The sequence below is a fragment of the Chiloscyllium punctatum genome, chromosome 38, assembly GCF_047496795.1.
Source record: "Chiloscyllium punctatum isolate Juve2018m chromosome 38, sChiPun1.3, whole genome shotgun sequence".
Classification (NCBI taxonomy): domain Eukaryota; kingdom Metazoa; phylum Chordata; class Chondrichthyes; order Orectolobiformes; family Hemiscylliidae; genus Chiloscyllium; species Chiloscyllium punctatum.
In genome coordinates, this window is record NC_092776.1 from 45770730 (window position 1) to 45796238 (window position 25509).

Here is a 25509-nt window from a genome sequence, read left to right on the forward strand (position 1 = left end):
TTGTTGGCCTGTCAACATACTGTCAGAAAACCCTCCCGCACAAAGTACTTGAACTATAATATTCCCAGTCAATATTGGGGGAGTTAAAGTCACCCATAACAACTACCCTGTCACTCTTGCTCCTATTGAGAATCATCTTTGCAATCCTTTCCTTACATCTCTGAAACTATTTGGTAGCCTATAGAAAACTCCCAACAGGGAGACCTCCTTTTCTGTTTCTAATCTCAGCCCGTACTACCTCGGTTAGACAAGTCTTCAAACGTCCTTTCTGCAACCATAATGCTGCCCTTGACTAACAATGCCACACTCTTACCTCTTTTATGATCTTCTTTGTTCTTACTGAAACATCTAAATCCCAGAACTTGCAACAACCATTCCTATCCCTGCTCTACCCATGTCTCTGAAATGGCCACAACATCGAAATCCTAGGTGCTGACCCATACTGCAAATTCCGCCACCTTATTCCGGATGCTCCTGGCGTTGAAATAGACACACTTCAAACCAGTGTTTTGCTTACCGGTGCCCTCTTGCAACCCTGAAACCTTATTTTGGACCTCCCTACTTTCAACCTCCTCTATACTCTAACTACAATTTAGGTTCCCATCCCCCTGATGAATTACTTTAACCTCACGCAAAGAGCATTAGCAAATTCCACCCCACCTTCCCCATGATATTGATACCCCTCTGGTTCACGTGAAGACTATCCTGTTTGTAGAGGATGGTCTACCTACCTACCCCAGAACGAACCCCAATTATCCAGGAATCCAAAATCCTCCATCCTGCACTATCCCTGTAGCCACATGTTCAACTCCTCTCTCTCCCTTTTCTTCACCTCGGTAGCAAGTGGCACGGGTAGCAAACCAGAGTTAACTCTGTTTGTCCTCAGCTCTTTGTACCCTAGCTCCCTGAATTTCTGCCTTAAATCCCCAACTCTCTTCCTACCTATGTCGTTGGTGCCTATGTGGACCATGGGTAATTGCATAAATGGTGCCTGTATGAATATGGATAATTGCACAAATTTGTGCCATCCAAAAGATGTGTTGAATGCTGTCAACAGCCAAGATTCTGAGTCTAGCTTCATATTCCAGTAGCCATTTCTGGCACTGAGTTTGTTGAAAACCTATACCCCATGCCAGAGCTTTTGCGGTTCCTTCCCATGAGACAAATTCTTAGCCAGTCATTTGACTTCCCAATCATCACAGTGGAATTTACTCAGTCTGTAAACTCTGATCACCTTTTTCCTTCATTTCTTGGAGCTCTTTATGAAGCTTTCCTTTGGTTTTCTTGTAATTTACCCAGGAGATAAACCATTAGTTTCATTGCTAGGTCAATAGTGATGTGATATTCAAATTCATCAAGGCAACAAAATGTTTCATCTGAACATTGTGGCTAAGTAAAAATAAGTAAATCAAGACAGTCCAAGGGGACTGTAATGAGAGAGTCTGACCATTTTCTTTGCTAGCGAGCAGTTTCATCAGTGTACTTGAAGAGACAAAGCTACAGTCAAATTTGACTGCAAATCCTTCAAAGTATTTTCCTCATGCTGTTACTATCTGCTTCCAAGTATTCAAAGAATATTACTCCATTTGTACAGATACTATCTGGGTATGGCATATAATCAAGGGAAGCATCTGCACATTGCAACTCTTGACAGCATGTACGCAAGGAAAGAAGTATGCTATGATGGATTGTGAAAACTTTCACATCCAATGTGAAGCAGCTGGTCCTCATGCTCATGCAATCATTAACCGAGTGGAGCCATTTAACATATCAGACAAACTACTTATTCAATGGAGCATACTACCCAATAAGATGTAACATTCCAAGTTTTGTAAGACGTTGTGATGAAAGGATGACACGAAAGCATCAAAGATGTACCTATTGCTAGAAGTGTTTTGGGCATAGGGAGATAATTAACAGCCCAAGATGGTACAAAAGAAATAAAGTCTCTATCCCTCAGGAGTTAAGAAGAGAGATGCTAAAGTTCATAAGATATAGGAGCAGAATTAGGGCTTTCAGCCCATCAAGTTTGCTCTGCCATTCAATCGTGGCTAAGGTACTCTTCACCCCAATTTTCCTGCCTTCTCTCCATATCCCTTCAACCCATTACCAATTAAAAATCTGTCTAACTTCTCCTTAAATTTACTCACTGTCCCAGCATTCACCTCACTTAGGGGTAGTGAATTCCATAGATTCACAACCCTTTGGGAGAAATAGTTTTTCCTCAACTCTATTTTAGATTTGCTACCCCTTAGCTTAAGACTGTGACCTCTGATCCTAGAATACCCCACAAGAGGAGGCATCTGCTCCATGTGTATTTTATCCCCATCCTTTGTCATCTTGAATACCTCAATTTACTCTCCCCTCATTCTTCTAAATTCCAGAAAGTATAGGCCTAAACTGTTCAATCTCTCTTCATACAACAAATCCCTCATCTGAACCCCTCATTGACCCCCTAGGGTCAATCTAGTGATCCTCATCTGAACCACCTTCAGTGCCACTACATCTTTCCTCCAGGGACCAAAACTGCACAATACTCCAGGTGCAGTCTCACCAATACCTTGTATCATTGCAACAATACTTCCTTATCTTTTATATTCTATTCCTTTAGCGATAAAGGCCAAAATTCCATTCACTTTCTTTATTATCTGCTGCACCTGCATTGCTAGTATTCTGTGACTCATGAACGAGTACATCTAGATCCCTCTGCACTGGAGCACCCCGAAGTCTATCCCCATTAAGATAATAGGTCGCCTTCCTACTTTTTTGACCCAAATGCATGACCTTGCACTTATCCACGTTAAACTCCATCTGCCATATTTTGGCCCATTCTCCTAACCTATATAAATCCATGCAAGGAATGGAGTCAATATGGAAAAAGGCAAAAGATTGCACTATTGAACAAACATAAGCAGCAAAATCAAGGGTCCTACCATCCAGTGCAGCATATGTTCCAAGTACCAAGCTATGCAAGCTGTAGAGTCTTGGTAACATCTAATATCCTGGACGCAACATAAATGAAGTTGAAAATAGATCTTTTTGCACTCACAGCAACTGAGTGTCTTGTTATCGTAATTTACTTTACTGACTACTGGTGGACAAGCTGACTTTGACAACTAGTGCTGAGGTTGTTCAATGACTATGAACACTTCAGCTGTGATGACATTTCCAACATCGTGATACGGCCCTTGGTTCGTGAGCATAGTATTCACCCACTTTATCACAGATTGGTCAATTCAACACCATACAACTCAACACAATCCCTATAATGTTAAATAGTCTTTGGTCATGACGCTAGCATTTGGTTTACTTTTGGGAGGTGAACTTCACCCTCTGTTAGTTTTGTTTTGTTTTGACTGGCTGTCAATAAAAGCTCATGTTTAGAATTGGTTAATTGTTGACCTATGTGATGTTCCCTATTGGTCAATGACAAGATGTGGGACTGTAGTAGATGTGGACAAAATAATGCTGACTTCTGGTGTGTTTAAATTGAAATGTGTGGCATGGTGGTTACATAGTGACAAGGATGTGAGATTGGAATCGTATGTATGAAGTACTATCAAGCTCAATGCTGTCAACAGCTTGGCTTTGTGGCTACTTGCACATTATGTTGCCTGTAAGGGGCAACACTGGATTGGCAGCTCTTATCAGGGTGCTCAGCCTTTTAAAGTTGGCATAGGTGTCAGGGTTGCCAGTCTTTTGGCAGATACCTGCTGAGTGGTGACCTGTTCCAGGAACTATGTGCCTTGAGATGGGATTGGAATCAGAGCAACACCCACCATAGAAAGTGGGTAGATAGTTAATTAGGTCTTTTTTTTAGTAAGAAATGGCAAGAAATCTCACAAGGCCTAGTAGCTGGAATCCCTCCAAAAGACTTCATGCAACTCCTAATTATTTGCAAAAATTTAAGCTTCGACCCTTTGTATGCAATGTTTTTGCAGAGACTGAGAAGAATAATGAACTGCTACTGCACAAGAACAGTTGTGTGTGTATATTGAATAACTTGAGTTACTCAAAATATACTTGACAATACACACTCTTAGTATTTTTGCATATGTTTGCATTCAAAATGTATTTACATATGCTAATATTCCTCCTGTTCTGTAGTCATCTGACCTCTACAATGAAGTGCGCACACTGCAGGCAGCCATCTTATTGGCACATTATAAAATCTTCATTCTGACCAGACTGCTTCTGCTGGGACAGTAAGGAAGATTATACAGAGACAGAATGGTATGGTGGCGTTACATAGTGCCACATGAACCTAAGATAGAGTTTGAGGTCGTCTTCATGGATATGGAAATCTTCCTTACTGTCCTATTTTAACACCATCACCTTGATAACTTGGTATGATCTCTCTACCTTAATTAGTTTTGGATTACTTGTTACTTCGGTTAGTCCCTTAGCATGTGACTCTTATACTTATTATGTTATTCCAGCTGTTTGGTTTGTCTCCTGTACCACCTTATTTTTAATTTTTTTTGTAATCATCTCTCTGCCTGAACTAATTGCATTATAGATTATCCTTTCACTTACTATTCAGTTGTTGACACTCTACTCTGTTTCTGATGCTTTTGATCACCTGCAGAGACTTAAATTTTTGACAGTCCACTCGCATCATTTGTATGATCTTTTGATCTCACTGCCCATTAATCCCTCTGCCTGTAAATTCTGTGCCTTTACTCACTTCACCTGAAAAAGGAGCAACGCTCTGAAAGCCTATGATTTCAAATAAACCTGTTGGACTATGACCTGGTGTGTTGTGACTTCTGACCTTGATTTAGAGGAAATTACATTACCTCTGGTATCCATATATTTTCTCATGTGATATCAGTAGTTCTTTAGGTGTTTGCTTTTTGAGCTATCACAGCTGCATATCAGGTGCTGCAGAAGCCCACATAGTAATCTCAAAGGAATACACCACTTTTTCTTGGCAAACGTGCATCGGCAAGGTAAGACTGTGCTATGGTAAGTAAATTGGTCCTATAATCTATGCAGTTTAGAAGACCAAGAGGTGATTTAATTGAAACTTGCAAGATTCAAAGGGTTGAAGCAAAGAGATTGTTTGCTTGGTCTGGAATCTAATATGCTGTTCTGTTGAATAAACATAAGGCTGACATTGAGAGATCTTTGGTGTCTATATTAAGAACTATTGACAGTGGCCAGCAACTAAAGTTCATAATCAGCTTTAATTGTACTGAATGGCAGGACAGACATGATGGGTTAAAGGCTCTTCTCCTGCTCCAAATTCTTGTGTTCTAATGTATATTCCTGACCCTGCACTGAAACCCAAGAGAAAAATAATGAGTACTATAATTAGAAAGGAAAATAACGGGTTTAAGCTCTAAGTCTACTGGGCTTCATCAATTTTGGACAGTATATATTTAATCTCTAGTTATATGGCGAAATTTAAAAATCAAACTTTTATACGCAGCCTCCTGGTTAACCTGTAATGAAGGGTAAGTCTCATGTGGCCTTCATTATTTCACTGAACCTTGCTGATGATACAATGTTTTGAATGTCAAAGTTGTGTAAATATTACTGCAGGTTTAAGCAGTCACTGTGATTCTGCCTTTATTTATATGACCTCGTTTAGTTTGAAATTGATATTCATCAAAGGGAAATTGCATGGATAGCCACAGAAATAATAACAATTATTCCAATTTCAGTTGATTTTTGAATGCTGGGAGACTCACTTTTCTTGATGACACAGAATAGAATTTGCACTCAGGAGACTTGGAATGCTCCATGTTTTGTAGATGAAACTTGAATATAGTCATTCAGGTTTAACATGACAGATGGAAAAGATGCATTACCAACTGAGAAAACTTGTCAAATTTGACACATCCCTATAAAAACTGACATCTCAACTAACAGAAATAAAAACAGAAATTGCTGGAAAAGTTCAGGTCTAGCAACATCTGTGAAGAGAAGTCACAGAGTTAATGTTTCGGGTCAAATGACTCTTCGCTAATCATCCACCCCATTCTCAGTTCTTTTGGTTTTTATCTCAAATAACAGTCCTCGATATAGTTTTCGGCATAGTCATCTGCTCGGAGGTGGCTGAATAAGCTCAGGTTTGTTTCTGTTGTTCTTAATATTTAATTTAATTCATACCATACACATTGTCTAAAATATCACAACATTATTTGGGAGTGTAGAATATTCTTTGTCTCCACAATTAGATATCTGGTAAAAAAAAATATTCAGTGGAGAAAGAGAGGACTGCAGATGCTGGAGATCAGAGCTGAAAATGTGTTGCTGGAAAAGCACAGCAGGTCAGGCAGCATCCAAGGAACACGAGAATCGAGGTTTCAGGCATAAGCCCTTCTTCAGGAATGAGGAAAGTGTGTCCAGCAGGCTAAGATAAAAGGTAGGGAGGAGGGACTTGGGGGAGGGGCGTTGGAAATGCGATAGGTGGAAGGAGGTCAAGGTGAGGGTGATAGGCTGGAGTGGGGTGGGGGCGGAGAGGTCAGGAAGGAGATTGCAGGTTAGGAAGGCGGTGCTGAGTTTGAGGGATTTGACTGAGACAAGGTGGGGGGAGGGGAAATGAGGAAACTGGAGAAATCTGAGTTCATCCCTTGTGGTTGGAGGGTTCCTAGGTGGAAGATGAGGCGCTCTTCCTCCAACCGTCGTGTTGCGATGGTCTGGCGATGGAGGAGTCCAAGAACCTGCATGTCCTTGATGGAGTGGGAGGGAGAGTTGAAGTGTTGAGCCACGGGGTGGTTGGGTTGGTTGGTCTGGGTGTCCCAGAGGTGTTCTCTGAAACGTTCCGCAAGTAGGCAAATATTCAGTGCCAATTTACTACATGTCAAATTCAGACTGGCCCATGGATCAATCAATTCTTTCTTTGGTGCCAATATCAATGAAGTTACATTGAACTCAATATTGGGGCAGAGTAGAAATGAAAGAATAGGCAGAATGGATGAGTGGCTTGAGAGATGATGTAGGAGGGAGGGGTTCAGATTTTTGGGACATTGGGACCCGTTCTTGGGGAGGTGGAACAATTACAGATTGGAGAGTCTACACCTGGGCAGACTGGAACCAATGTCCTAGGGGGTGCTTTTGCTAACGTTGTTGGGGAGGGTTTAAATTAATGTGGCAGGGGCATTGGTTTCAAATGAGGAGATTAATAGACAGTAAGGAGGTACTAACTAAAGTCTGTAAGGAACTAGATAATGAAGTCAGTGTGACTAAGGATAAGAATAGACTGGAAGCAGATGATGTAGCAAAGGGACAGGTGGTCTGATGTGCATTTGTTTTAATGCGAGAAGTGTAATAGGTAAGGCAGATGAACTTGGGGCTTGGATTGGTACCTATGATGGTATTACTGTTACTGAGACTTGGTTGAGGGAAGGGCATGATTGGCAATTAAATATCCCAGGATATAGATGACAGAGATGGAGGTAAAGGGGGTGTAGTATTTGCATTACTGGTCAGAGAGGCTATCACAGCTGTGCTGAAGGAACTCACTATGGAGGACTTGAGCAGAGGCAATATGGGCAGAACTCTGAAATAGAAGGCTGCAGTAACAATATTAGGACGCTGCTACAGGCCTCCCTACAGCCAATGTTAGAGAGAGGTACAAATATGTAAACAGATTATGGAAAGTTGTAGGAACAACAGGGTGGTAGTGATAGGAGATTTTAATTCTCCCTACATTGATTGGGATTCACTCAGAGGTTGAGGTGGAGCAGAATTTGTAAGGAGCATCCAGGAGGGTTTTATAGACCAGTATGTAAATATTGCAACTCAGGAAGGGGCCATACTGCAGCTGGTGTTGGGGAATGAGCCCAGCCAGGTGGTTGAAGTTTTAGTTGGGAATTACTTTGGGAATAGTGATCACAATTCCACACATTTTAGAATACTCTCGACAAAGGTGAGAGTGGTCAGAAAGGAAAGGTGCTACATTGGAGCCAACTCTTGTAAAATTTGGCAGGAGCTAGGGAATGTGGATTGGGAGCAGATGTTTGAAGGTAAATCCACATATGATATGTGGGAGATTTTTAAAGAGATGTTGATTAGAGTGCAGGACAGACATGTCCCTGTGAAAATGAGGGATAAAAATGGCAAGATTAGGCAACCATGGATGACAGATGAAATTGAGAGACTAGCTAAAAGGAAACTGAAAGCATACATAAGGTCTAAGCAACTGAAAACAGACTAAGCTTTGAAGAATATTGGGAAAGTAGGACCAATCTTAAATGAGGAATTAGAGGGTTAAAAGGGATCATGATATGTCTTTGACAAACAGGGTTAAGGAAAATCCCAAAGTCTTTTATTCATATGTAAGGTGCAAGAGGATAACTAGAGAAAGGGTTGGCCCACTCAACGACAAAGGAGGAAAGTTATGCATGGAGTCAGAGAAAATGGGTGAGATTCTTAATGAGTACTTTGTATCGGTGTTCATCAAGGAGAGGGACATGATGGATGTTGTTATGACACTGGGTAAACTGTTTTGCTAATTTAAACCTGAAACACAGAGAAGCTCACCTTGCGCCATAATCTGTTAAATTTCAAGAGGCAAAGAACTATCCCAGAGGTCATTATTTAAAGTAAAAAGTAACAATTTTATTCTTTAAGTCCAAAAGAAAACATTAAACAACTATTTACAACTCCTTTCTCTTAAACCTATCTTTTACCTCCCCTCTACAATACTGGTCTGATTTTTAAAATAAATTCTAATTAAAATTTACAAAAAAAATCCAACTTTCAAAACCAGCCAGCTGTCAAATCTTGTCTTTGTATCTTCCTATGCAGATTTTCCTCTGTTGCCTTTTCTGCAGTATTCTGCTTCACAGGTCTTTCATATGAATAGGTACTCTTCAGAGAGCTATTCATCCAGCAGTCGATACTTGTTGGCGCTTGGCAGTTCTTCCCCTAACTGTTCAAAATGTTCAGTTTTATACCCCAAAACATCGGATCATTTCATTGGTTTTGATGTCATCAAAAATATTATATTTTAAATTCGATTGGATTTTGGTATCTTAGGGCATAATTTAAACTGGCTGAATTTTAATTTGTTTTTGTTCCATAGCACACAACTCCAGCTATTTGTTTCAACCCAGTGTTACATTTTTACCTTGTTCAGGACACTCTGTTTTCAGGAAGTCCTTTTCGACTCTCTCAAAGGTTCAGTGCACACCTATGCCTTCATAACAATGTTGAGGCTAGGGATAGATGTTTGATTACTCTAGTGAAGTCTGCATAAGGAGGGAAGAAGTGTTGGGTATTAAGGTGTACTAGTTCCCCGGTCTGGATGGGATCTATCCCAGGTTACTAAGGGAAACAAGAGGGACTAGCTGGGACCTTAACAGATGTCTTTGTAGCGTCTTTGTAGTATCTTTGAACATGGATGAGGTCCCAGAGAACTGGAGAATTGCTAATGTTGTCCCCTTGTTTAAGAAGGGTGTCAGGGATAATCCAGGTAATTATAGACTGTTGAGCCTGAAGTCAGTGGTAGGGAAGCTACTGGAGATAGGATCTATTTACATTTGGAAGAAAATGGGCTTATCAGTGATAGGCAACATGGTTTTGTGCAGGGAAGATCATGTCTTACCAACTTAATAGAATTCTTTGAGGAAGTGACAAAATTGGTTGATGAAAGAAAGGCTTGATATATCATATACATGGACTTTAGTAAGGCATTTTATAAAGTTGCCCATGGTAGGCTGATGGAGAAATTGAAGTTGCATGGGGTCCAGGGTACACTAGCTAGATAGATAGAAAACTAGCTGGGCAGCTGGAGACAGAGTAGTAGTGGAAGGGAGTTTCTCAAAATGGCAAACTGTGACTATTGGTGTTCCACAGGGATTTGTGTTGAGACCACTGCTGTTTGTAATGTACTTAAATGATCTGAAGGAAAGTATAGGTGGTCTGATTAGCAAGTTTGCAATTGACACTAAGACTGATGGAGTAGCAGTGAAGGGGACTGTCAGAGAATGTAACAGAATATGGATAGATTGGAGAGCTGGGCAGGGAAATGGCAGATGGATTTCAGTATGGGCAAATGCGTGGTGATGCTTTTTGGAAGATGCAATTCTAGAGCAAACTATACAGTAAATGGAAAAGCCCTGGGGAAAATTGTACAGAGATGTGGATGTTCAGGTCCATTGTGCCCTGAAGGTGGCAATGCAAGCCGAGAAAGTGGTCAAAAAGGCCTATGGCATGTTTTCCTTCATCGGACAGGGCATTGAGTACAAGCATTGGGGGGTCATGTTACAGTTGTTTAGGACTTTGGTTCGGCCACATTTGGAATACTGTGTACAGTTCTGGTTGCCACATTACCCAAAGGGTGTACAGGGTACAGGGAAAGTTCAACAGGATGTTGCCTGGTATGGAGGGCACGCTGTGAAGAGAGGTTGAGTAAATTAGGATTATTTTCATTAGAAAGATGGAAGTTGAGGGGGAGACCTGATTGAGGTCTACAAAATCATGAGAGGTGTAGACAGGGTGGATATTAAGAAGCTTTTTCCCAGAGTGGGGTTTCATTTACTAGGGGTCACGAGCTCAAGGTGAGAGAGGAAATGTTCAAGGGAGGTTTGCGTGGAAAGCTCTTTACTCGGACGATGGTCAGTGCCTGGTATGTGTTGCCAGTAGAGGTGGGCATGATAGCGTTATTTAAGGTGTATCTAGACAGTTACATGAATGGGCAGGGAACAGAGGGATATAGATCCTCAGAAAATAGGCGACAGGTTTAGATAGAGGATCTGGCTCGGTGTGGGTTTGGAGGGCTGAAGAACCTGTTCCTGTGCTGTAGTTGTTTTAACCAGTTTCCACCAGCAAGTTTTTGAAATGTGAAATATCTGACCCTCCTAGAAACAATGGCCAACAGGTATATGGTTATTGAACCAAGGTCTTTTTCTTTAACTCTTCTGAGATTCCTATTCAGAAAACATTTTTAAAATATAATACACAAGGTAAACTCTTGATATGCTGAAATTTTCCAAGACAATAATAGCCTCAACTCTAACTACATAATGTAGTCACTAACTGACTTCTGAATTTGGACACATCTGCCATTAAAGGGTGCTTTTTAAATATAAGTGTTTCAAGATTTATTTTCCGCAATGATAAGTCTCTACACCCACTTCAGATGTAAGCAAGCAATCCTCTGGGGATTCCCCTTGAAACACTTCCAGTCCCCTCTTGTTCAAGAAAGCAGAGAAACTTCCAAAACTACAGCCCATTCTACCAGAATAAGATTGCAAAGTGAAATAATTATAAATGGTTGGTGATGAAAATAGAGGTGTAAAATTGCAATATGAATCTAAAATTGAAGTGAATGCAATAAGAAGAAACCATTAGTGGAACAAAGTTCCAAAAAAAAAAGCAAGACTTGCTGTTCTAAGTAGACTGACAAAAGTTGCATCATGGCATTAGCTTGGCCTTTAGGCTGAAACAAATGACTGGTGATGTGGGCAGAATATTATTTGCTGAAGAGGCGTGGTTTCAAGTGCAGATAATGATTAAAGCCCTGAAAAGTGACACAAGTTGGAAAGCCAATAGTTCTGTCCATTTCTGGCATTAATCTGTGCATTTGCAGGCAAGTGAAAAATGCCCTGTGAGGTTTGTGGAATGTTGTGTAAATTATTAAGATATTTAAATCCCCCATTCAGTCAGGATTTAGTTCAGCCTTCTGGTACCCATTATATTGGTAACCTAAGCTCTGTGGAACACATCAGGTCAAGACAATGAGTGCCAGATTGTTCATTGAATTATAAAAGCTTAAAGGCCTTTAAGTAGTGAAATTGCATAGCTTCCAGACAGCTTATATAGAGTCATAGAGTCACAGAGATGTACAGCACAGAAACAGACCCTTTGGTCTAACTCGTCCACGCCAACCAGATATCCCAACCCAATCTAGTCCCACCTGCCAGCACCTTGCCCATTTCCCTCCAAACCCTTCCTATTCATCTACCCATCCAGATGCCTTTTAAATGTTGCAATTGTACCAGCCTCCACCACTTCCTCTGGCAGCTCATTCCATACATATACCACTCTCTGAGTGAAAATGTTGCATCTTAGGTCTCTTTTATATCTTTCCCCTCTCACCCTAAACCTTTAGTTCTGGACTCCCCCACCCCAAGGAAAAGACTTTGTCTATTTATCCTATCCATGCCCCTCATGGTTTTATAAACCTCTATAAGTTTAGCTCTCAGCCTCTGACGCTCCAGGGAAAACAGTTCTAGCCTATTCAACCTCTCCCTATAGCTCAAGTCCTCCAACCCTAGCAACATTCTTGTAAATCTTTTCTGAACCTTTTCAAGAGTCGCAATATCTTTCCGATAGGAAGGAGACCAGAATTATATATTCCAACAGTGGCCTAACCAACACCCTGTACAGCCGCACAGGACCTCCCAACTCCTGTACTCAATACTCTGACCAATAAAGTATGAAAGGTTTCTGCTTACAGTACTTCGTACAAGAGCCTACTTTCACTGCTTCATCATTTTTTTTAAAACCTTTTAGCAGTCATTTGACTTTTATTGAAGTTTACTTACCTTGGTTTGATCTTCCCTACTGTCAGCCTTCACTGTGGCATGGGAAAAGCTTATGTAAACATCATTCTTTTTATGAGGAACATGAGGATCAGCAATACCAGTACCAACAGCACCAGTAAATTAACCAGCACTAAAAGCACCAGAAGCCTAACCAATACCAACAGCAGCAAAAGTCTGATCAATACAAACAACACCAACACACACAGCACCCGAAGTCTCACCAGCACCTGCAGGAGCAACAGCAGCTTACTTTTCTGTGTCCCAAGACAATACCTTGTTCAAAGTTCCTTCACCTGGAGAAGCAATCTTTACAGCCATGACTTCAATCTTAGCTGGGTGATTCAAATTCAGGCAGTTAAGTAGAGTTGGATTTTGTTTTTAAAACGTAGACCTCCATCCTGTTCACTAATATCCTCTTGCAGAACAATCTGCCATCCTTACCAGGTATGCCCTCTATGTAGCTCTTGATTAACAGAAATATGTCAGGTCTCTGAAATGGCCTAGTATTTATTTAGAGAGAGATATGGGTGACAAGAAGTAGACAATTGGATTGGGCAATTGTGACCAGTCATGGATGCCAAGGTTCATCAGCTGATGTGCACTCTGATTAGATCCTGGTTAGGTGAATAACTTCAGGTCTTTGGATTGCTTTTGGGGCGGGGCGGGATGGGGGTGGTGGGTAGCGTTTTTGTCTGTGTGTGTGTGTGTGTGTGTGTGTGTGTGTGCGCACGCGTGGTAAACACAACTGAAGTCTGAAGAAAAGTGAGTTATTTTCTCCTGGAGGTGTGTCACAAAATATATGAATAAGTTGATCAAAATAACTATCCAAATGGGGGAGGGGTGGAGAGATGGTGGTCATAGAATCGTGGAAGTGTACAAAACAGAAAAAGGCTCTTCAGTTCATTGAGTCTCTGTAGGCATATTGTGTGTAATTCTGATCTCCTTCCTATTGGAAAAATGGTGTGAATCTTGGAAGGGTTCAGAAAAGAATTACAAGGATGTTGCCAGGGTTTAAGGATTTGAGCTATGGGAAGAGGTTGAATCAGCTAGGGCTGTTTTCCCTGGAGCGTTGGAGGCTGAGTGGTGACCTTTATAGAGGTTTATAAAATTGAGGGGTATGGATACAAAAGATAGACAAAGTCTTTTCCCTCGGGTGCGGGAGTCCAGAACTAGAGGGCATAGGTTAAGGCTGAGAGGGATATAGGCCAGCTGCTGGCAGGTTGGACTAGATTGGGTTGGGATATCTGGTTGGCATGGATAAGTATGACCGAAGGGTCTGTTTCCGTACTGTGCATCTCTATGACTCTAAGGTGGCTAACCAGCCTTTCAAGGGCAGTTCGTGATGGGCAATAACTGCTGGCTGTATAAGTGATAGGCCACATACTGTGAACCAATTGAAAAAAGTTGCATCTCTTGGAACTGTGTTTATTTATAGACAATGTATTTATAATTATTTATAGACAGTGAATTTGTAATGCTGGTCGAACCAACCCAGGGAAAAATATGGGGATTTGCATATTTCATACCCTTCACCATTAACAAACAGGGTGACCCCCGTATCTGTGGAATCATTTTCCACTGTTTCAGTTACCCATGGTTTACCACAGCCTGAACATATTAAAAGGATCCTTCCAGAACCAGGGACCAGGGGGCTGCCGGGAAGGTAAATTTCCCATTTAAATGAATGGGTTCTCTCCTGTCCATGGTTTCGGACTTCTGCAGTAGGTCTTGGAACGTATCCCCTGTGAGTACAGGGGGACAAGTGTATTTTTAAAAACTTAAAATGGTTTTGCAGCAATATATGCCTACTGTTCCCTCAACATGTCTCTGTTAGAATGAACAGGATGGTACATCCCTTGCATATATCTGCCATCTAGATGCTTGGTCACATATTCCCTGCCTAATGTGCACATGCACAATAGTGTATGAAAGTAGAAACTCTCCCCAGTACTTTGGATCACTTTCTAATGGTTTTCTGCTTTGTACCAATCACAAACTGCTACTGTGTCTTTAAGCCATATAAATATATTTTAACAATAAAATCACTATTTAATTTACTAATGAATATATTTTATTCACTGTGATGTTTTCATCTGTGTAATTCTAATCTCAATGTATTTTCATGTATTTCCTGAACTTATGAGGAAAATATAAGGCAATGTGTCGTAAGTGGAGAAAAGGAATTTGTTTAGATTATACTGACAAAGAGCCGGCAAAGCCACAATGAGCTGCATACCTCAGAACTCATAGCTGTAGATCTAGAAAAAATTCTCATATGGTGGCAAAATATGTGCATGTTGTTTGCATAACCGAAGTGCATTTCTCTGGTTCTTTCTCATCTGCAAGTAAATCAAAAAAAGACAAAACTCCTTTTCAAGATGACAGTACCCCCTTTAAAACTATGACAAGATCCATAGAGTGGAATGAAAGCCGTGCAGTACGTGAGGAGACCAATTATCTGGCTTCAGTTCAGGAGAGCTTTGCCAGTTCAAGGAAACAGCATTTAGTCACACAACAGTGAACCGGAATTACAGGCAATTACTTGAAATAACTGCCTATGACTGCTTTGTCTGCATATTCTCAGAACATATGTTATTAGAATGTTCTTTATATTTTCCATATTTGGAATACACAATGCAGATTAATATTTATTAATGATTATATAATCTAGCATACAAATATTTTCCTTTGTGATATTTTAAGAATTGTAGGTCAAAGTAGTACAACAGGTAAAATATCAACATGGTTCAAATTGGTATATTATTAACCAGCTAGTATTCAATGTCCAAGAAAATAGAAAATCCTACTCCAATTTTAATTTATGAATACAAGAAGCTGAAGTGTTAGTGTTGGACGTGACTTTGTTTAACTTTGTGTGACTATCTTGTACTGACATGTTATTTACATAATTTAAAAATATTTAATTGTCATTGCAGATTCAGATTTCAATTGACATCAGAAATGTTAATAATTGAACATGCAAACATAGGCATAGATCCACCAACGCAGCAGCACTGAAATATTTCTCATGTTGTAAACTGAGCAGTTTCTCCACTCATTTTGGGAATATGTATTATACTTGTTTTGGAATTTACTTTCTCCCTCATCTTTCACTGCCCTAGCAAGCAAGCAGACATCCAGACTACAATCATTTTGCACACAGCTGTTTGAATGAGTCCAAGAGCAGCATAGATTTGTCTTGTCTTCAGATAAGGCAACAGGGCGTTGTCACTTGGTACCTGGATGAAGGAGGAACTGCACTCAGGCCTGTGGGAGTCCAAGCTGGAGAGGGTGCAGTTGCCTCTGGCAAGAATGTCTATGGCTTTTAGACAAAAATGCTTCCAGGATCAGCCAACTGAAGCTTCAAGGCCAATAGGCTACATTGTATGGTAGACTCCCACCACCTCAGCTATGGACCCAGGAACTACACTGAGATATGATGATAAAGAATAACTTTTGAGGGCACATTAGTGTAAAAGGTGACAGTTGACTGAAAGTAGTTCTTATGTTTATAAATTCATGTTTACTCCGACTATCATCTGTCTGCGTGAGCATCTGTATAGCCAAAAATGCAAAACTTGGATGTCTTGAGGCCATCCATGCGTATCCTTAAATGATGTTGCAGGGACCAAGGTGTGTAGTGAGCAGCTGCTGCAGCATTAGCATGTGATAGGTGAATCACAGATGCTTGCGGCTTTAGCAACTGGATACCATATTTTCAGGTGCATCAAAATTACTATTAAATCACAGCCATTAATTAGGTTCAGCTGTCAGCCTGTATGAAATGGTCAGGAAGACTTGGGCGATGGAGTTGGACTGCACAGTGTGGCTAATGCCTAAGAGTCAAAAGAAATCCTGATCTCACGTGTGTTTCCATTGTGTTGCCCTTTGACGAACCTTGCATAGCTCTAACTTGTAGGCCCCTCAGTCATGGATTCTGGATTAGTGGTGCTGGAAGAGCACAGCAGTTCAGGCAGCATCCAAGGAGCTTCGAAATCGACGCTTCGGGCAAAAGCCCTTCATCAGGAACCCAACTATTTTGAATGTAATTGCATCCATTTTGTTTCCATTCTGCGGTTGTGATTTACAGACTGATGGAAGGCAATAGCACCTGTTCCTCCGGCCCTGTGTTTCTGGTCCACTTGGCTTTGTAGGTGAAACCCAAATGTCAACATTCCCTTCTTGGTAGCCTTCATCGTCAAATCCATGGACATTGTATCTCTGCAAGTCCTCAGCTGATGCTGATTCTGCCTCTGCCCACAGCCCTAGGCATATGAAGTGTTCACTGTGCTACTCTGCCAGCTCACAAAAAATTAACAAGGTGTCATCCCCACATAACTCTTTATCCACCTTTTGACCTATTGTCACCACCCTATATGTTGTATTTCAACCCCAACAGCCACCCCTCCAATAATATTGTAATCCCCTCTACATCCCAGTATTCTGCCTCTACTCTCCCCACCATTCTGTTCCTCAACCTCTCTCCTGCAACATCGGCTCCCTGAAAATTCTGTCCTTTCTTGACCTTTAGTGAATGGAACTGTAAGACTGACCATGGCTCATCCTCTTGAGCAACGTAACAGGACAGTCCTAAATGATGAGTGACAAGACCCCTGATTTATATCTTTACAACTCCCCCACCCATGTTTCAGCAACTCCCTGAGCTGACTGCATTGATCCCACAGGGCTTTAAGCAGTACATGCCTCCTGACAATGAGCACCTTGACTGGACACATGACCAGCCCAATTTCCTAGACTGGTATCAGGGCCTTTTTTTCTTATTGTGCTAGGATTCCCTACTGGCAGGTACCTTCCTTGATATCAGTAAAGATCACTCCCATAATACTTTGAGACGTGTCTGTTTGTTTGTTTGTAACACATGAAGTGCATTTGCAGTGTCCCTGGGTGACAATGGTGCAGTTGATATAACAATGTGCCATACAACTATATTTACATCCCTTGATTAATAATGATTAACAAGTGTGACAAGTTAACTGAATTTCTGTTAGTACTCAACAACAAAGAAAGACATCACTACCGTGAGTTTGTAAGCTCTGGCTGAGGGAACAACGTACGTAAAGGCAGGGATGATAAGAGCATTCAAATAGCGTTAAGAGAGAGTGCTAAGAAAACAAGTGAGTAGCCTGCCGATGCTATCTGAACCAATCCATAAGCTGGATGCCTGGCCGTGCAAAGTGGCCTCAGAGCAGCTTATCAGTGATAGTTACCAGTATGCTATAAAGTGCATTATGAAGTAATGCAGTATTGTGCAAGTGCGTCAGAAATGAGTATTGACAGCAGGGAGAGATTGGCATGTGTTAGATGCCAGGGGCCATGGATGTGTGGTGAGTGCCCTGCAGTCAGACAATAAAGGAGAGAAGTATCAACTAGACTAAATGTAAATCTGGGGTATTCTTGGCAGGCATCAGTGAGGGGAGTGAGGTTTTAGGGGCCTGGATTTAAAAGATTGAGAGGGTGGAAGGATTAAAGGAGTGTGAGATATGACCTTGATGAGGGTATCTCTGGGCAAAGGAGACTAACAATGGATGTCCATAATTACCCCTCTTTTTCTGACATCCAGCCATGCAGCTAAAGCTGTGTTGCCTACCTAATTGGCATGCGCATCTCATTGTCACAGGTAAAATAGCTGTTAGGGTGTGATGAGGCACTCAAATCGACATTTATTGACCACTTAGATGTATCTAATAGGCCTAAACAAGAACAGGCAGATGGGCAATTCCCTGAGTACCCACCACCACCCATCAAATTGGAGATAGATCAGGATGGGGTTGTAAGATTACAGGCAAGCTTTATGTTGTATTTTAAGAGATCCTGGCCTTCAAACTGACTGGCAGGGGCAAAAAACTTCTGCCCAATTCCTCCAGGTTTTGTAACATCTGCAAGTGTTAAAATTGTGCTCTGCACACTCAAATCTCGAATACTAATGTGCCTTTTACCAATCTTGACTGTATTGACTGTAACAGAAATACATTGGCATACCAATCCACTGCTCGGGATGAAAATGTGCAGCAGACAGTCATAGAGACGTATAGGACGGAATCAGACCCTTCGGTCCAACTCATCCATGTCAACCAGATATCCTAAATAAATCTAATCCCATTTGTCAGCATTTAGCCTATATCCCTCTAAACCCTTCCTAATGATATACCCATCCAGATACTGTTTAAATATTGTAAGCCTCAAGCGTCCACCACTTCCTCGGCAGCTCATTCCATACGTGCACCATACTCTGTGTGAAAAAGTTTCCCCTTATGTCCCTTTTAAATTTTTGCCCTCTCACCTTGAATCTGTATTCTCTAGATTTGGACTTCCCCACCCTGGGGACAAGTCCTTGTCTATTTATCCAATCCATGCCTCTCATAATTTTATAAACTTTTATAAGGTCACCGCTCAGCCTCTGACTCTCCAGGGAAAATAGCCCCAGCCTATTCAGCCTCTCCCTGTACCCCAAACCATCCAATTCCTGACAAAATCCTTGTCAATCTTTTCTGAACCCTTTCAAGTTTCACAACATCTTCCTCTAGGAGGGACACCAGAATTGCACAAAATATTCCAAAAGTGGCCTAACCAATGTCCTGTACAGCCACAACATGAGTTCACAACTTCTATGTTCAATGCACAGACTAAAAAAGGCAAGCATACCAAACACCACCTTCACTATCCAAGATCTCTTTGTTCAGCAACACCCCCCAGGACCTTACTGTTAAAGTGTACAAGTCCTGCCCTGATATGCCTTTCCAAAATGTAGCACTTCAGTTTTATCTAAATTAAACTCCATCTACTACTGCTCAATCCATTTACCCATCTGATCAAGATTCCGTTGTACTCTGAGGTAACCTCCCTTAGCTGTCTACTACACCTTTTAGTTTTGGTGTCATCTGCAAACTTACTAACTATACCTCCTATGCTCGCATCTAAATCGTTTATATAAATGACTAAAAGCAGTGGACCCAGCATCAATCCTTGAAGCACACTGCTGGTCACAGGCTTCCTGTCTGAAAAGCAACCCTCCACCACCACCACCCTCTGTCTTATACCTTTGAGCCAGTTCAGTATCCAGATAACTAGTTTTCCCTCTATTCCTGATGAAGGGTTTATGCTCGAAACATCGACTCTCTTCCTCGGATGCTGCCTGACTTGCTGTGCTTTTCCAGCATCACACTTCTTGACTTTCCCTTTATTCAACGTGACCTAACCTTGCTAACCAGTCTACCGCGAGGAACCTTGTCGAATGCCTTACTGAAGACTATGTAGATCAGATTTATCGCTCTGCCCGCATCAATCCTCTTTGTTACTTCTTCAAGTTAGTGAGACATGATCTCTCACACACAAAGCCATATTGACTATCCCTAATCAGTCCTTACCTTTCCAAATACATGTAAATCCTGTTCCTCAGGATTTCCTCCAACAACTTGCCCACCACCGATGTCAGACTCATTGGTCTATAGTTCTCTGGCTTTTCCTTACCACCTTTCTTACATAGTGGCACCACATTAGCCAAACTCCAGTCTTCTGGCACCTCGCCTGTGGTTATCAATTATACAAATAGCTCAGCAAGGGGCTCAGCAATCACCTCTCTAGCTTCCCACAGAGTTCAAGGATACATTTGTTCAGGTCCCGGGGATTTATCCACTTTTATGCATTTTAAGACACCCAGCACCACCTGAAATATGTACATTTTTCAAGATATCACTATTTCCTCACATTCTCTATCTTCCTTATCCTTCTCCACAGTAAATACTGATGCAAAATACTTGTTTAATATCTCCCCTGACCTGCAGTTCCACTTATTGGTGGCCTTGCTGATCTTTAAGGGCTGCTATTCTCTCTCTAGTTACCCCTTTGTCCTTAATTTATTTCTGGAATCCCTTTGGATTCTTTTTTACTCTATTTGCCAAAAATATGTCATGTACCATTTTTGCCCTCCTGATTTACCTATGTTCCTACTGCCTTTATCCTCTCCTAGGAAATCAATCAAATTCTGCTGTCAATTACTGACATATGCTTCCTTCTTATTCTTGACCAAAACCTTAATTTCTCTAGTTATCCAGCATTCCCTATACCTCTAAGCCTTGCCCTTCACCCTAACAGGAACATACTGTCTCTGGATTCTCATTTTCCAATCATCCTTTTAGCTACAAATATCCATCCCCAATCAACTTTTGAAAGTCCTTGCCTAATCCTGTCAAAGTTGGCTTTCCCCCAATTCAGAACTTTAACTTTTGAATCTGGTCATTCCTTTACCTTCACTATTTTTAGACTATTAGTCTTAAAATAGTGATTAGAATTATGGTCACTGGCCTCAAAGTGCTCCCCCATTGACACCTCAGTCACTTGCCCTGCCTTATTTCCCAAGAGTAGGTCAGGTTTTGACCTTTCTGTTGTAGGTACATCCACATACTGAATCAGAAAATGTTCTTGTACACACTTAACAAATTCCTCTTCATCCAAGCCTTTAACACAATGTCCCAATCTATGTTCGGAAAGTTACAATGTTCAATCATTACCACCCTATTATTCTTACAGATAACTGAGATCCCCTTACAAAATTATTTGTCAGTTCCATTCAAATGACGTCCCTGGATGTATTATCAGGAATAGCCTCCCTAAATAAAGCTGTAATGTTATCCTTAATCAAACACATCATTCCTCCTCCTCTCTGGCCCCATTTTCAATCCTTCCTATAGTATCTACACCCTGAAACATTAAACTGTCTGTCCTGTCCAACTCTGAGCCATGTCTCTGTAATTGCAATTGATCTAAGTCCCATGTTCCTAACCATTCCCTGAGTTAAATGTCCTCACCTGTTAGGCTTCTTGCATTAAAATAAATGCAGATTAATTTATCAGTTCTACCTTATTCTCTACTTTGTTCCTACCTGTCCTGTCTGTTTGACTTACTCCTTTTCCCACTGTAGCAGTCTCAGACTGATCTCTTTCCTCACAATATCCCTGGGTCCCTCCCATCCACCTTATTAATTTGAATCTTCCAGAGCATCTCTAGCAAATCTCCCTGCCAGCCTATTAGTCCCTTCCAATTCAGGTGCAATCCATCCTTCTTATACGGGTCACTTATACCCCAGAAGACATTCCAATATCCAAAAATGTAAATACTTCTCCCTTGCACCAGCTCCTCAGCCACACAGTCATCTGTTCTATACTCCTATTCCTACCCTTACTAGCTTGTGGCACTTGGAGTAATCCAGTTATTACTATCCTCGAGGATCTACATTTTAACTTCCTGCCTAACTTCCTGTATTCTCTCCTCAGGAACTCATTCTTTTCTCTTCCTACGTCATTAGTTCTGATGTGTACAATGACTTCCTGCTGGTCTTTCTCCCCTTTGTGAATATTCTGCACCATTTCTGAAATATCTTTGATCCTGGCTTCAGGGAGGCAATACACCATTCTGACGTTTCGCTGTCAGCCACAATCATCTGTCTGTGCCTCTGACAAGAGAGTCCCTTATCGCAATCGATCACTTGGAACCTGGCACACCCCTCGTTATATTAGAGCCAGTCATTGCTAGATTTCTCTGGGAGTCCAACACCCCTACATTTTCTAAAACAGCATACTTGTTTGAGATGGAGATAGCCACAGGAGACTCCTGACTACCCATCCCTACCTTTCCTGGAGGTTACCTGTATATCTGACTCTATCTTTGGTTTATTTCCCTTCCTGCAACTGCCATCCATCCCTTCCCATAACTCCTGTAAATTCCTCATTGCCCTTAACTGCCAGTCCAGCTGATCCACGCAATCTGATAGGATTCATAACCAAACACACTTCCTGCAGATATAATCAGTAACATGGAACCTCTCCCTGATCTCCCATATTCAACAGGAAGACCACATCACTCTACTAAAGGCCATCTTTGTACCTTAACAATCTACAGACCTAGAAAATAACAGTCTTACATCTCTAAAAACACTGCTCCAGGCTAGCTTAGTACCTATGTTTTTATATTTTCAAAGTTTAATCAAGAGACAGATCTCATAACAATATATAATCAAAAAACCCAACTCTACTCACTACTGTAGATTTACAAAAGTAAAACAGTAAGGTTACACTTTAAAAAGCCACTTAGCATCTCTCCTGCTGCGAGCTCCCACACGTAGGTGTCTTCAAAGTCAGTTATGAATTTCCCTGCTTGTTTGTTTTTCTTAGAATGAACGTGGAACCAGACAGCAAATGCAGCAGGTTACTGCTGTGTCAGACAGCACTATAGCTTCCTTTCTCCATTTGAATCACTGCCCATGTGGTCACTGTCTTGTATCTCTTCCTCCTTTTAAAGTAGCGTTGTTTTGATCTTTCTTTTCCCCAAAGTTTCAAAACAATGCAACAGCTTATAAAACAATAATTACTGCTCCTAGAATTCGAGGATATCCATTCCAACACTGAAAATACCTCAAAAAGGAGCAGCTCTTAGATCCCCAATTTTTTTTTCCCTGTCGTTCATCTTGGATTAACCAGAATCCATTTGGTAGATTGTTGATCACAGATGTATACTAGAAATGTAACAATGGGACAAGTTTAGATGTCTAAATAGGTATGGAAAAGGCTCAACTTTCCAAAATCAGATCAGTGCATGAGACTTTTTTTTTTCAGAAAGAGCAATATAATTCTGCTTATTTGTAGATTAAACTTAATTACCAATTGTGCACTGGTTTGGACTTCTGAACTGTCCAAACAAGAGCAAAATACTTGCAATACATCCTTTGAGTCCATGGGTAGATCTCCTTCTTATTTGGTCCCATCCCTCCCATTACTAACGTTTGACTACCTACAAGCCTACAGCGCACTTGTGGATTTGCTTTGTGTTAGTTGTCAGCTTCTTCTCATGCTCTGCCTTTGCTTATCTTATTTGTCATTTTTTTCATTTCTTTACTGGACCTTCAAAATTTGGCCTGCTTCTAAATTGCTGAAAATGTGTTGCTGGAAAAGCGCAGCAGGTCAGGCAGCATCCAAGGAACAGGAGAATCGACGTTTCGGGCATAAGCCCTTCTTCAGGAATCCCAAAATGTCGATTCTCCTGTTCCTTGGATGCTGCCTGACCTGCTGCGCTTTTCCAGCAACACATTTTCAGCTCTGATCTCCAGCTTCTGCAGTCCTCACTTTCTCCTGCTTCTAAATTGCACAACCTACTTTAAAAAAGGCAACAATCTTGGAATATGACCTTGGACTTTGTTCTGGTTGGATACAAACAATATTTAAAGAAATCTGGAATTAATTATTCTGACAGGATTCATATTTGCCTTGTAGCTCTAATTGATCTAACTTTTTAAATAAACTCTAGTGAAGATAAGACAAGGAGAGTTTGGTCTTATTTTTACACTTATTTGTTAAAAAAATACAGAAGGTCCTGTTCTTGATAGATATGACTGTGAACCATACAGAAAGCTGACCAGGTGGTTGATTGGCAAAAGGAGAAGGAGAACTTTACTTTGGTCTCAGGAAGCATATGCACTGTTCAATAATAGCAACTGCACTATGACAAAGTTCGCAATTTATAGAAAAATGAGTTTTTTTTAACAAGGCCAATTGAAGGACAATAAGAGTCTATATGGGACTGAAGTCATGTTACCCCCTGATCAACACATGTTCCCTTTGATTCAGGAATTTGATCCACTTTGGTCTTCACCATGGTCTAATAGCTTTCACATCATATTTCTTTCTTGAGCCAGTCCACAAATTATTTTTTAAAAACCAAAGAATTGCAGATGCTGGAAATCAGAGTTCTGAAGAAGGGTCACTAGACCCAAATGTTAACTCTGCTTTCTCTCCAGAGATGCTGCCAGACCTGCTGAGTTTCTCCAACAATTTCTGATTTTGATGGCACAAATTATTTAGGCCAGTGCACATTATAGAGCTGCGCATTTTAAAAGCCTAACTTCAGTCTCTATTTGCTGATAATTCCTTTTCTTTAAACTCCAAACTGATGACCATAGAAAATCACACTGTCCTCGAGAATTGGTTGGTATTTAGTCATTGATATATGGTAATCACTGTCAGAGGAACAAAATAGGAGATGTAGATTTACAGCTTCTTTATGCGCACATCGAACAAAATCTCTTTTAGACATAGCAAATGATTCAATTCAGTTAATGGATGTTTATAAATATCATCCAGGCCAGCAACATAGTGATCGTAGATACAGGTATTACTTTTCTACAGGGATAGTTAAAATCCGCACATATTAAAACACTATCTTATGCGAGCTTGTTGAAGGATTACTCTTGCATAATGACACTTATTAATTATTACTGAATCATTCACAGCTATTTATTTAATTTTAAATTTAAGGAAGTAAACTGTATTCACTGTGTGCATTATCTCATGACCTCTGATATTTACGGTTATCTACGTCATAGTGCTTGCCTTTTGGCTGCATGTCTGCTCCAACTGTGCATAACACAGACAAACACTACTCATTAGCAACTTGTTGAAAAACAAGACCCCTTCCTGTATTTTTCTTGTTGTTTAATTATATCATTATTCAAGTCTTCATACATTTTAAATGTCATAGTGTCCACATTTATCTTAAATTAAACAACTTACCTCTGCATACAAATGCTGTCTGTTGTAAATTAATTGCTAACATTATGTTTTTGTCAAACTGTTATGTCTGCTTCTTTGCTATGATAATTTGCAGCACTCTCATTTACAATGAAACCGCTGATGCAAAACCTGTCAGGATGTAATTGCACCGCCCCCCCCACCAACCACCTTCCCCACACACACACACACACACACACACACACAAACCACCACCACCTCACCCCACCCCCAAACCCCAATAAAAGCGATGGCACCTGAAATTTTCATTCCTAAATTTTTCAAATCTGCACTACTCAAATGTTGATGTTCCTTTCAGGGTCCCTGCAGCAGAGTTGGCACATCAATGACCCACCAACCAACTAAATACTGTTTTTCCTTCTACTAGAATTCTCACATTAACTCTGCAGTCAGTGTTATCCATTGCACAT

General features: G+C 40.8%; 1 long non-coding RNA gene across 1 annotated transcript in view; it reads left to right on the forward strand.

Moving 5' to 3' along the window:
• The window catches only part of LOC140463585 (uncharacterized), a 46961-nt gene that overhangs the window by 19494 nt on the left and 1958 nt on the right, over positions 1–25509 (forward strand). The window lies entirely within an intron of this gene.